The 12,671-nt window shown below is 37.3% G+C and overlaps 1 long non-coding RNA gene across 1 annotated transcript; it reads left to right on the top strand.

Moving 5' to 3' along the window:
• Positions 1-3,279: 3,279 nt before the first annotated feature.
• LOC110906232 lies at positions 3,280-4,928 on the top strand. The gene is made up of 3 exons (XR_002573768.2): positions 3,280-3,373; positions 3,884-3,950; positions 4,700-4,928. It is a non-coding gene; the product is annotated as an uncharacterized LOC110906232 (long non-coding RNA).
• Positions 4,929-12,671: the final 7,743 nt, after the last annotated feature.

Here is a 12,671-nt window from a genome sequence, read left to right as displayed (position 1 = left end):
TGGTGAGAAAGAAGGAAAACCTGTTATGTGCTCAATGATAAAAGCTTACAAGCTCATGAAGCACGGATGTAGAGCATTCATGATATACGCAAATGAGCCAAACAAAGGGTCGCTAAAGATTGAAGACGTGCCGGTAGTACGCGAATATGTCGACGTGTTCCCGGAAGACCTACCGGGAATACCGCCAGAACGGGAGGTAGAGTTCGGAATCGAATTGATTCCGGGCGCGAAACCCGTGGCCAAAGCACCGTATCGGCTTACACCCTCAGAATTGCAAGAATTAATGTCTCAGATTCAAGATCTCCTCGACAAAGGGTTTATTCGCCCAAGTGTGTCACCGTGGGGCGCACCGGTGCTGTTTGTGAAGAAAAAGGATGGGAGTATGCATATGTGCATCGATTACCGCGAGTTGAACAAACTCATGGTGAAAAATCGATATCCACTTCATAGAATTAACGACTTATTTGATCAATTGCAAGGTGCTAAATGGTTCTCCAAGATCGACCTTAGATCGGGGTACCACCAGTTGAGAGTCAAGGAGGAAGATATACCGAAGACGGCTTTCCGTACGCGGTACGGACACTACGAATTCCTTGTGATGTCCTTTAGGCTAACAAATGCGCCCGCAGCTTTCATGGATCTCATGAACCGGGTCTGCAAGTCTATGCTAGATAAGTCGGTGATAGTGTTTATTGACGACATTTTAATATACTCAAAGGACGAAGCGGAACACGCAAGACATTTGTACGAAATCTTGGAGACGCTCAGAAAAGAAAAGTTGTATGCAAAATTTTCAAAATGTGCCTTCTGGTTGCGAGAGGTGCAATTTCCCGGGCACGTCACTAATGCAAACGGGGTGTTAGTAGACCCGTCGAAAATAGAAGCCGTGGCGAAATGGAATCCACCGAAGAATCCTTCGGAAATCAGAAGCTTTTTGGGGCTTGCGGGTTATTACCGGAGGTTCATACAAGATTTCTCCAAAATTGCCATGCCATTGACCAAACTAACCCGCAAGGAGGAAAAGTTTATTTGGGGCGAGGACCAAGAAAAGGCGTTTCAAACGCTTAAGGAAAAATTGACACAAGCACCGGTATTGTCATTACCGGATGGAACGGATGATATGGTAGTTTACTCGGATGCCTCGCATTCGGGGCTTGGCTGCGTTCTGATGCAACGAGGCAAGGTTATAGCCTATGCCTCAAGGCAGCTGAAAACTCATGAAAAGAGATATCCTACTCATGACCTCGATTTAGCGGCGGTGGTGTTCGCCTTGAAAATATGAGGCATTATCTGTATGGGGTAAAGTGCACTATTTTTACCGACCACAAAAGCTTAAAGTATTTCTTCGATCAGAAGGAATTAAATATGAGGCAAAGGCGGTGGTTGGAGACTGTCAAGGACTTCGATTGCGATATACATTACCATCCCGGGAAAGCTAATGTAGTAGCGGACGCGTTAAGTCGAAAGACAGATTATGCGCCTATTCGAGTTCGATCGATGCAACTAATTGTGACATCGGGATTGCTCGACCAAATTCGGAAATCTCAAATTGAAGCAATAAAAGAAGAGAATGTGAAAAAGGAAAGAATAGTAGGGCAGTTAAAAGACTTGGAGGACGGCAACCAAGGATTAAAAACTCGATTTGGGAGAATTTGGGTTCCAAATACATGTGGAGCCAAAGCACTTTTACTCGACGAGGCCCATAAATCTCGTTATTCGATACATCCGGGGGCGACCAAGATTTATAATGATTTAAAACATAATTATTGGTGGCCTGGAATGAAAAGAGATATTGTGAAGTATGTGGAGAAGTGTTTGACTTGTTTACAAGTCAAAGCAGAGCATCAGAAACCTTACGGTAAGTTGCAACCATTAGACATTCAAGTTTGGAAGTGGGAACAAATTAAAATGGACCTGCTGACCAAACTGCCCAAGACCAGCCACGGTTTCGAGGCTATATGGGTGGTCGTGGATAGATTGACAAAAAGTGCTCACTTCCTCCCGATCCGTGAGACTTATACATCTGAAAAGATGTCAGAAGTGTACACCAATGAGATTGTGGCGCGTCACGGGGTGTCGATATCCATTGTGTCCGACAGGGATACTCGGTTCACTTCGGATTTCTGGCGTGATTTCCAAGAGCAAATGGGAACTAAGTTGTTTATTAGCACTGCCTACCACCCACAAACGGACGGGCAAAGCGAAAGAACCATACAAACGCCAGAGGATATGTTACGGGCTTGCATCATTAACTTTGGAGGTAGCTGGGATGTCCATCTACCCTTAGTCGAATTTTCATATAATAACAGCTACCACGCGAGCATAAAGATGGCACCATACGAAATGTCATATGGTAGAAAGTGCCGAACCCCAGTGTGTTGGGGAGAAGTTGGTCCCCGCGGATTAGCTCATACCGATGTAATCCAAATTACAAACGAGAAAGTTGACTTGGTCCGAACTCATTTAAAAGCAGCTCAAGATCGACAAAAAGCATATGCTGATAAACGGAGGAGGACAATAGAATTTCAAGTGGGCGATAAAGTAATGTTGAAAGTATCGCCGTGGAAGGGGATAATTCGGTTTAGAAAAAGAGGGAAATTGAGCCCAAGATTTATTGGGCCATTTGAAATCATTGAAAGGGTTGGAAAGGTAGCATACTGTCTCGAGCTGCCTGAGGAGTTGAGTGGAATACACAGCACATTCCATGTGTCACATCTCCGCAAATGTTTAGCGGACGAAACCGCTCGTATCCACTACAACGATATCGAGGTGGATAAAAAACCTCAACTATGCGGTAAAGCCAATTGCAATTCAAGATCGTAAAGTGAAGAGTTTGAGAAACAAAAGGATCAACCAAGTGAAGGTTAAATGGGAACACAGAAGGGGTGCGGATACCACATGGGAATCCGAAGAAGAGATGCAACGGCTCTACCCTACATTATTTGGTACGTAATTCGGTTTCGGGGACGAAACCCTCTTTAAGGAGGGTGGACTTGTAACATCCCGAAAATATAAAACTTTATAATAATATATAGTTTAAATAAATGAGAAATTACCCTCTAGAAATTTGTAACTTAGTTAACTAACAAGCCCAAAATTAAGTTACATTGGGGTTAAAACAAACAAAAGCTATGTTAATAAGTTAAGGGGCCAATATTGTCAAAAATGGAACTTAATTTACTAAGTTAGTAACAAAAAAAATAATACAAACACCCCCAAAAGCTACACTCTGGTCGACCAAAGAAACCCCAGGGGCGACACCCACCATTCCAAACCCTAGTTCACAAGAAATCCTGCAAATTAAAGGCCTTAATCAGTTAGAAATCAAAATCCAAGCATAGAATCGTGATCACCTCGTCAAAGGGATCCTAAGGTATGTCAAATTAGGTCGTTTTGATGCAACTCGAATTCTTACATATGAATGAAAATTTATGTTTAGCTTAAACTGGTGGTAGAAATTGTGAGATTGGGAGTAATATGAAGTTTGGGGACAAACCCTAGATAAATTCTTGCCCAATCTTTGCATGATGATAGTATGAATCAAAATCACTATAGTGGGTGATTACAATGTTAGAAGAACTTGGTAAACACTAGGGTTTAGGTTCTTGCCTAGTGTAATTTGAGATTTTGAAATAGTCTCTAGGATTGTTGATGCTAATAATATGTGTATGTTGTAAAAATTGAGTTAATTGGAATGATAGATACAAGTTATGAAATTAAATTAGATCATGTAGAAAGTTGACCCGCTAGGTGTTCGATGAAACGCCTAAATTAGGGTCAAAATGTTAAACGTTTGGTAAAACGCAGATTTGAATGTGTTAATTAAATGATGCGTTAAAGCTTAAGAAAGAGTTCTAAACTTGTTGTAAATTGAACTCTTTAGGCAAGGAATCCGGGACGTCGAGCGGACACGCCGGAGGAGATACACGCGGAAAAGGAGTGCTTTAAAGGTACGCGACTTTAGTTTCGTTAAATTATGCATATTTGTTGGGTTGAGAGAATAGATAGAATTGAAGCTTGAAAGATACGTTTGATGTCCTCTAAAGTGGCGTAGTTCACATGAACATCAAACGGGTCAATATAAAGATTTGGAAAAAGGGTTTGACTTGTTAATAAAGTGATGGTTTCACTAAACAGTCAAACGGGTCGAATAATGGTGTAAATAGTAGTGTTGATGTCCAATTACTTGGCGAAAATGATATCAAGTGTAAGTGAAATAAACCACGGAGTTGGTAAGGTAACACGAGTGGTGTTAAGCCCCGAATGTTGGGTGAAAAACGCCTCAAAGTTACTAGTACACGGTAGCAAGTCCGTGTATTAAAATAAACCAAATATCCAAACGGAGCTTTTAGTGACTAAGTCCGTAAACCAAGTTTTTCGTAAAAATAATTATGGTAGACACGTCGGTAATTTAAGTACGGTCGTGTAGGAAAAAGAATCACCAAAAACGGACTTACGGGTCAAAAGTTATGGCAAATTGAAGTTAGATTTGAAAATACTTGAAGCTGGGAACTTTCAGCACCAGCAACAACAACATTCTGTGAAAAACAGGGCGTCGCGCGACGCCAAGGCTCTACGCGTCACGCGACGCCTCCTGTCCGGAAATTTTTTTTATTTTTTTGTTTGTTTGATGCTTGGAACTTGGTTATGTCCATTATATCTTCACTAAAACATATGTTTGATGTGTTTTTGACCTTAGGTGACTTGGAACTAATCGGAAGATGGTCGAGCTAACTTTTGAAGAACCGAACACTATCTACAAGCTTCCGCTGTAGTTTATCTTTTAATGGTTTATGTTTTGGGCAAATGTAAACAATTAACAAATTAGTTTTCGAAGGTTTTAATTTAGTACTAGATTGACTAAACGTTTGCTACTTATGAATTCCATGTAAGGAATCTATGTTATCTAAGTTTGTTTTTACTTAAAATATTTTAAGTTGTTATTATAATAAGTATATTTATAATGGGTGTTACACAACTACTACCCCAAATCCAATCGTCAGCACCTACCCCCTTCGCAGCCCCAAATCCAACTATCATCACCTACTCCTTCGCAACCCAAATCCTAAAACCCCAAATCTGACTGCTCCCACCATCATCACCTACCTCCTTACATCCAACCATCGCTTCAATGGTAGCACGGGGGTCTACATTTTCTTGTTTTTTTTATCAAGATCTGAAAGCAGATATGAGCCCCTCGTTTAGAACTCAAAGCATATTTGGCGGTGGCAACTGATAGTGGTAGTGGCAGCGGTGGTGGTAGGGGAAGGTGTTGCTGATGGTGGTGTAGAAGGTAAGGAGGGGGGGGTAAGGAAGTGATAATGTTTAATCAGAGTATAGTAGTGGATGATTGGGGGGGGATGTGGTAGTCGTCTTCTCTGCTTTGTTTGGTCTGAAAGTCAGAAAGTGTTTAGGGTTTTAAAAAGTGGTCGATTTGGATGATATTGTATGCAAATGTGGGTTAAATTGATTATTAAGTGAACTACAGGGTTTTAAAAAAGGATGTTTAAATATCTTGGTTTGGGAAAAAACTTAATTTCCCCTTATGTGAGCGGCAGGTGACTCTTTTTAACGTTGCAAATGGATGTCGTTTGGGACTTGGAGTAAAATAGAGATAAGTTACAGACACTTTTTAAACCATTGAGGCAAAACCGTTAAAATGACCAAACCACAGGGAGTAAAACAGAAATTAACTCTTAACCAAAATTAAAATAATCAAACCAAAAAGAGTAAATTGCCATTTTAGTCCATGAGTTTTGTCCAAATTTGTCATTTTAGTCCAAATAGTTTTTTTTTGCCTCTAGGTCCCTGACTTTTCACTTTTGTTGTCATTTTGATCACATACACTAACTCCATCCAAAAACTCCATCTTTAACCAGGGGTATTTTGGGGATTTTCATTTTAAATGTTTTCAATTGCTATTTTGATCCAATTCCAAAAAATAAAAAAAATAAAAAAAATTCTAAAAAATAATAAAATTTCTAAAAAATCATAAAAATTCTAAAAAAAAAACGAAAAATCCGTTCTGACGCGAACCGTTTCGACCCGAATCGTTTCGAGCTGAGCCGTTTCGACCCGAACCGTTTCGAGCCGAGCCGTTTCGACCCGAACCGTTTCGACCCGAACCGTTTCGAGCCGAGCCGTTTCGAGCCGAACCGTTTCGAGCCGAGCCGTTTCGACGCGAACCGTTTCGACCCGTACCGTTTCGAGCTGAACCGTTTCGACGCGAACCGTTTCGACGCGAACCGTTTCGACGCGAACCGTTTCGAGCTGAACCGTTTTAAACTGAACCTCTTCGAGCCGAACCGTTTCGAGCTGAACCGTTTCGAACCGAACCGTTTCTAGCTGAACCATTTCGACCCATACCGTTTCGAGCTGAGCCGTTTCGAACCGAACCGTTTCTAGCTGAACCGTTTTGACCCGTACCGTTTCTAAACCGTTTCGACCCGTACCGTTTCTAAACGGTTCGCGTCGAAACGGTTCAGCTCGAAACGGTACTGGTCGAAACGGTTCGCGTCGAAACGGTTCAGCTCGAAACCGGTTCGGGGCGAAACGGTTCAGCTCGAAACGGTTCGGGTCAAAACGGTACGGGTCGAAACGGTTCGCGTTGAAACGGTTCAGCTCGAAACGGTTCGGCTCGAAACGGTTCAGTTCGAAACGGTTCGGCTCGAAACGGTTCAGCTCGAAACGGTTCGCGTCGAAACGGTTCAGCTCGAAACGGTACGGCTCGAAACGGTTCGGGTCGAAACGGTACGGGTCGAAACGGTTCGCGTTGAAACGGTTCGCGTCGAAACGGTTCACCTCGAAACGGTACGGGTCGAAACGGTTCAGGTCGAAACGATTCAGCTCGAAACGGTTCGGGTCGAAACGGTTCGCGTCGAAACGGTTCGGCTCGAAACGGTTCGGTTCAAAACGGTTTTCAGCTCGAAACGGTTCGCGTCGAAACGGTTCAGCTTGAAACGGTACGGGTCGAAACGGTTCGCGTCGAAACGGTTCAGCTCGAAACGGTTCGGGTCGAAACGGTTCGCATTGAAACGGTTCAGCTCGAAATTTTTTAAAACTTTAGATTTTTTCGGGTCGAAACGGTTCGCGTTGAAACGGTGTCAGTTTAGAATTTTTATGATTTTTTAGAATTTTTTGGAATTTTTTTGATTTTTTGGAATTGGATCAGAATGGCAATTGAAAACATTTAAAATGAAAATCCTCAAAATACCCCTAGTTAAAGATGGAGTTTTTGGATGGAGTTAGTGTATGTGATCAAAATGGCAATAAAAGGGAAAAGTCAGGGACCCAGAGGCAAAAAAAAACTATTTGGACTAAAATGGGAAATTTAGACAAAACTCAGGGACTAAAATGGCAATTTACTCAACCAAAAACCATAAATTTAACTGAATAAATCGAATTAGTTAACCAAAAATCCATTGGTTAATAAAATGGACTAACTGATGACTTCAGTTTCGGTTGAAAAGAACCCGTCACATCACGTGGGTACTAGAGTTATTTTATAACTCAAAATAACATTAAAGCTTTTGGCTTTACAACATTAAAAATAATAGTCCATGTAATATGAAATAAACAACTCGACTCCGTTGGCATGGCCGCATGGCATATGAAGATTTTTCATCACATACATGGGGAAATGACTTCTCATTCGTTACGTTATTATCATCATAAATGTTAATTAAAAATAAAATACTAATATTGTCAAATCTTAACCGAATGATAAAGACATATGAACTAAATATTAATTATATACATGTATAGATTATGCTATTAAAAATATAAAGGTAAAGTGAATATAAAGTTGTTAGACATCTAATTTAGATGTAAAACCTATCAAAATGAGGTATTTTAAATAAATGTAACTAAAAATTAACTGAATTTGTTAATTCCTTATATTTCTTCCTATGAATTTCTTATTACTATTTCATCTCCATTAATCAAACCCAAAATTAACTTCTATGTATGTTCAATATAGTGTTCGTATGCCATAAGTAACCAAGAAGGAGAAACGTACGAGAATTAAACCACGACCCATCACTGAAAATGTCAAATCCTCTCGATACACAGACCAAATCTAAGTAGAAAAATCAAAGATGGAGACTTTGTTTTGAAACTGAAACTCGTAAAAAATAATCAAATTTCATACCATTTCTTGTATATTCCTAAGCTTTTTATGGATCAAATTTCATACCATTTCTTGTATATTCCTAAGCTTTTTATGGATCAAATTTCATACCATTTCTTGTTTTTTCCTAAGCTTTATCGAGTTATTCCGTGTTGTCTTGTTCAATCCTTTAGTCGAGCTTCAAAATGTTATATGATAATAAGGTAGGCGTGAAATCGTATATCTTTTCATTTAGAGTAAAATACACGGATAGTCCCTGTGGTTTGGTAAAATTTCACCTTTAGTCCTCAACTTTTCAGAATTACACTCTTAGCCCCTGTGGTTTGACAAGTTGTTACTCGGATAGTCCCTAAAGCGGATGAAGGTTACTCGGATAGTCCTTGTGGTTTGACAAGTTGTACTCGGATAGTCCCTGTGGTTTGACAAGTTGTTACTCGGATAGTCCTTGTCATTTCACACCCACTTAACCAGAAAAACTAACCTCCATCCGCTTTGGGGACTATCCGAGTAAAACTTGTCAAACCACAGGGACTAAGAGTGTAATTTTGAAAAGTTGGGGACTAAAGGTGAAATTTCACCAAACTACAGGGACTATCCGTGCATTTTACTCTTTCATTTATATAACTTTTGGTTGAAAATAGATGGAACGCCATTGTTAGATTAATCGTTCAAAGAAATAAGAATGGACAATATCTCAAATTTTTTGATGGAAGAATAATTCTTTATGTGATATGGGATTGGCTTACAAAGGAGGAATTTTTATCTATTTCATTGATCGATTGTAATGGTCTGATACTCTGATGGATTATCAAAATTAGTGGTGGACCCAGAAAATATTTTTAAGATGTGCGAATGAGGGGTTTAACTAAAATTTTAAGGGATACGATTGAGATTTTGCCCTATAAAATACATTAATTTTTTTTTTCAAGGGATGCGTCCGCTCACTCAAACCTCTACCTAGGTCCGTCCCTAATTAAAGCAGGTTTGTACATGATCAACAATAGGGATTTAGACCATGGGGTATGGTGGGGCTTGGGTTGGGCATTGGTTGACACGTGAAATTTGAAAACTCAAGGCTTCAACCCACTTTTGAAGGGGGTATGGTGGGCGTGACTTGGCTGGCGTGGCCAAGCCACATCAGCTTTTTTTTTTAATATATATATATATATATATATATATATATATATATATATAACCAAAAGCCCCGTACCCCATGGCCTTAATTAGGGGATGCGAAATTAAAAGAGATGAAACACGGAATTAACAAATAGAAAAATCTAATAAATTAATTTAATTTTTAGTTACATATAACCAAAACTAGATCATTTTGATGAGTTTCACATGTAAATTATATGACTAATAACACCATATTTACTTTCCCCAAAATATAAATAGTTTAAGGGCATTTAGTAAAAGGGGATGGTTCAAATGAAAACCACTAGTTATCGCGAAAACTCGAATACTAACTAAAAAAGGCTAAAAAACATACCAATTTTTTTTCATACCAATTTTCGCTATTTAAATTATATAAAAAAATTTCCAAAAAAAAAAAATGTAGTGCACATGTGTATGTGTACTACACATGTCACATGTGTCATATTACACATGTGCACTACAATTTTTTTTTTTTGAAAAAAAGTTTTTTTTATATAAAAAGACTAGCGATTTTTATAAAAAAAAATTGAATTTTTTTTTTTTGTTTATTGTTTAGGCTTTTTAGTTAGTTTTCGAGTTTTCGCAATAAAAAATAGATATATTAGGTATACATATATTAAGTTACTAAAAATATAACATGTATTCTAGCGATATCAAAGTATTTTGTTGTTTGTCACCGAATGACTGAAAATTGTAATTTCATAGTGAACATAGAGGTAAATTTAAAAATAGATATTGTAATTTCATAGTGAACATAGAGATAAATTTAAAAATAGATTTATAACTAATGTGTGAATTAGTCGTTATAAAAAAATTAAGAAAACTTTATATAGTGGTAATGAAATTTATGGAGATGGTTTCTTGGTAAAAAATTTAGATGAAATTTAAATATAGTATTGTCAAACGTAGAAGGTATTAAGGTGGGATTTCAACATCCACAACACGAAACTCAACATGTGCCGCATGATGTCACATGCAATAGTCGTATAGTCTACCGACTCACAATCAGACACCGTACACGTGTAACAGGAATTCATCAGCGCATATACAGAGCGTATGTGCAAGACTTAAAAAAAGCTTTACATTGAATTTAATAAAAGAGTTAAATGTCATTTTGGTTACTGGTTTGAGTCATTTTGTCAGTTTAGTTTAAAGATTTTATTTTTCGTTTGTCGGTCCAAAAATGTTTCACTATTGCCATTTTAGTCCACTGGGTTAATTTTATTCATTTTTTCCATTAACGAGAAGGGCAATCCGGTCATTTTATATGTAAGTCAGAAGGGCAATTCGGTAATATAAAATGACCAAATTGCCCTTCTTGTTAACAGAAAAAATAGATGAAGTTAACACACTGGACTAAAATGGCAATGGTGAAACATTTTTGGACCCACAGGCGAAAAATGAAACATTTGGACTAAACAGGTAAAATGACCTAAACCAGAGTGACTAAAATGACATTTAACTCTTAATAAAATAGAGTTAATTGCCCGGATGGTCCCTATTGATTATTATTTTTTCATCTTTAGTCCCCAACTTTTTAAATAAAATAGAGTTAATTGCCCAGATCTGAATATGTTATAATTGAATTAAATATAACTGAAACTCCTCATGAATATCATAAAATAGTTAAATGCTTAAAAGGTAATAAGAAACATCGTAGGATGCAATTCCTGTGCATCAATACATATGGAGGGAATACATATGATACCTCAATCTATAAAAATGGTACAGTATGGACTAGAAATGAATTGGATGTTATCGATTTTTCCAATTGATTTGCTAAATGATAAAGTGTGTGTACCAAAACTCTTAAAAAGTGAATACACTTACATAATTGGTCTAGATGAAAAAGTCCCTCATGGATTAATGATGCATAAAGCATTGATATTAATATCTTAAGAAGTATTTTGTAGAGTTAACAACATATGTATGGAATAAAATAGTTGGGTTGAGTGTCCTACAAGTCATGAGATATTCAGATAAAGAGCAATATAAGTTTGATGATATTATCCATCTTTTATAAGAAGTTCTTTTTTATAAACTATAATCGCAATTTACATTAAGGATGTCTAGGCATCATCAAGAAAAACTGTCACCTTTCAGATAGGATTTTTTTAATGACCTTGGCACATTCTTATTATTACTCGACCTGTAGTTTGAGTATATGTGTAGTTATACTTTTATCCATCGATCAAACTACATCCAGAAGATGCTTGGACATTTTAGTATGGGCAACGCTCGACCTTAAAGTATGTTAATGGTTGTTCAGTTACTTGTTATAAGAATGACTATCATTAGCTCTTACCAAAGTAGAGATTCTCATTTTAGAATTAACAAAATTAAATGCGTATGTGAATTAATATGTCTTGTTAGCTATGCATAATTATAATTTTTTTCACTTGAACTTATTGTCATGATATAGCCCGTGTCAAGCGAGGAGACATTAGAATGAGTTAAAACAAATAGTTTAGGTATGAATGATATTCAATTATACTTTACTAACCCATGAAAACAAGTTTTGTCAGTCTTGTAGATGTTGGGACTGTAACACAACACAGTCGTGGATCATATGATTTTTGTTTTCGAGAGGAGGCACCAAAAGTCTTATATGAAGATCATACAAAATTGCTCAACCTAAGGGATTGCATTTCAAAGGATCAAGTAGCGTTCCATTGACTACAAAAGCTTTGAGCAAGTTTCAAAAGAAAGATCGACACATGTTACTTAAAGGCTACATATTCAAATAAGGGAGAGTATTATACAAGTTGAACGCTTTTTCCCTTTACTAAGTTTTGTCCCATTTGGTTTTTATAGTAAGGTTTTTAATGAGGAGACACACCTGATACTCAGGGGGAGAAATTACGCATAATAAGCTGTACTGTTTTTCCCTTAGCTAAGGTTTTGTCTCACTGAGTTTTCTTGGCAAGATTTTTAATGAGGTATCATCTCTAAGTTTATGAAGTTGATAATCAAGGAAGAGTGTTATAAATATATTATTATTATTATTATTATTATGGTTATCAATGCTTAAATAGATTAGACTTATTCTCCAAGTTTCATCCTATATATGTACACCATTGTATCTCTGGTATAACACACACATGTCAATGATATAAACATCTTTCTTCCTACCTTTCTTTCTTATATTATTTAGTTATTAGGCTTATTTTATATGATTTTATGATTTTAATGGTTTTTATAAAGTTTTTACTCTTCAACTTTATGATTTTTTGCTTTTAGTAATTGCATGTATGTTTTCTTTGAGACTTTAACAACCAATAAGAGGGAGTAACCTGGCCAAGAATCAAGATACCCACTTGGTGGGTTCCAACTTACCAAATTGTCTCCAAAAACTATTTGACTTTATAAAGTTTGATTTTCTAATAAA

This window comes from Helianthus annuus, chromosome 2 (genome assembly GCF_002127325.2).
Source record: "Helianthus annuus cultivar XRQ/B chromosome 2, HanXRQr2.0-SUNRISE, whole genome shotgun sequence".
In the NCBI taxonomy this organism is placed as follows: Eukaryota; Viridiplantae; Streptophyta; class Magnoliopsida; order Asterales; family Asteraceae; genus Helianthus; species Helianthus annuus.
Note: the sequence above shows the minus strand (reverse complement) of the source record. Positions and strands in the feature narration are given on the sequence as shown.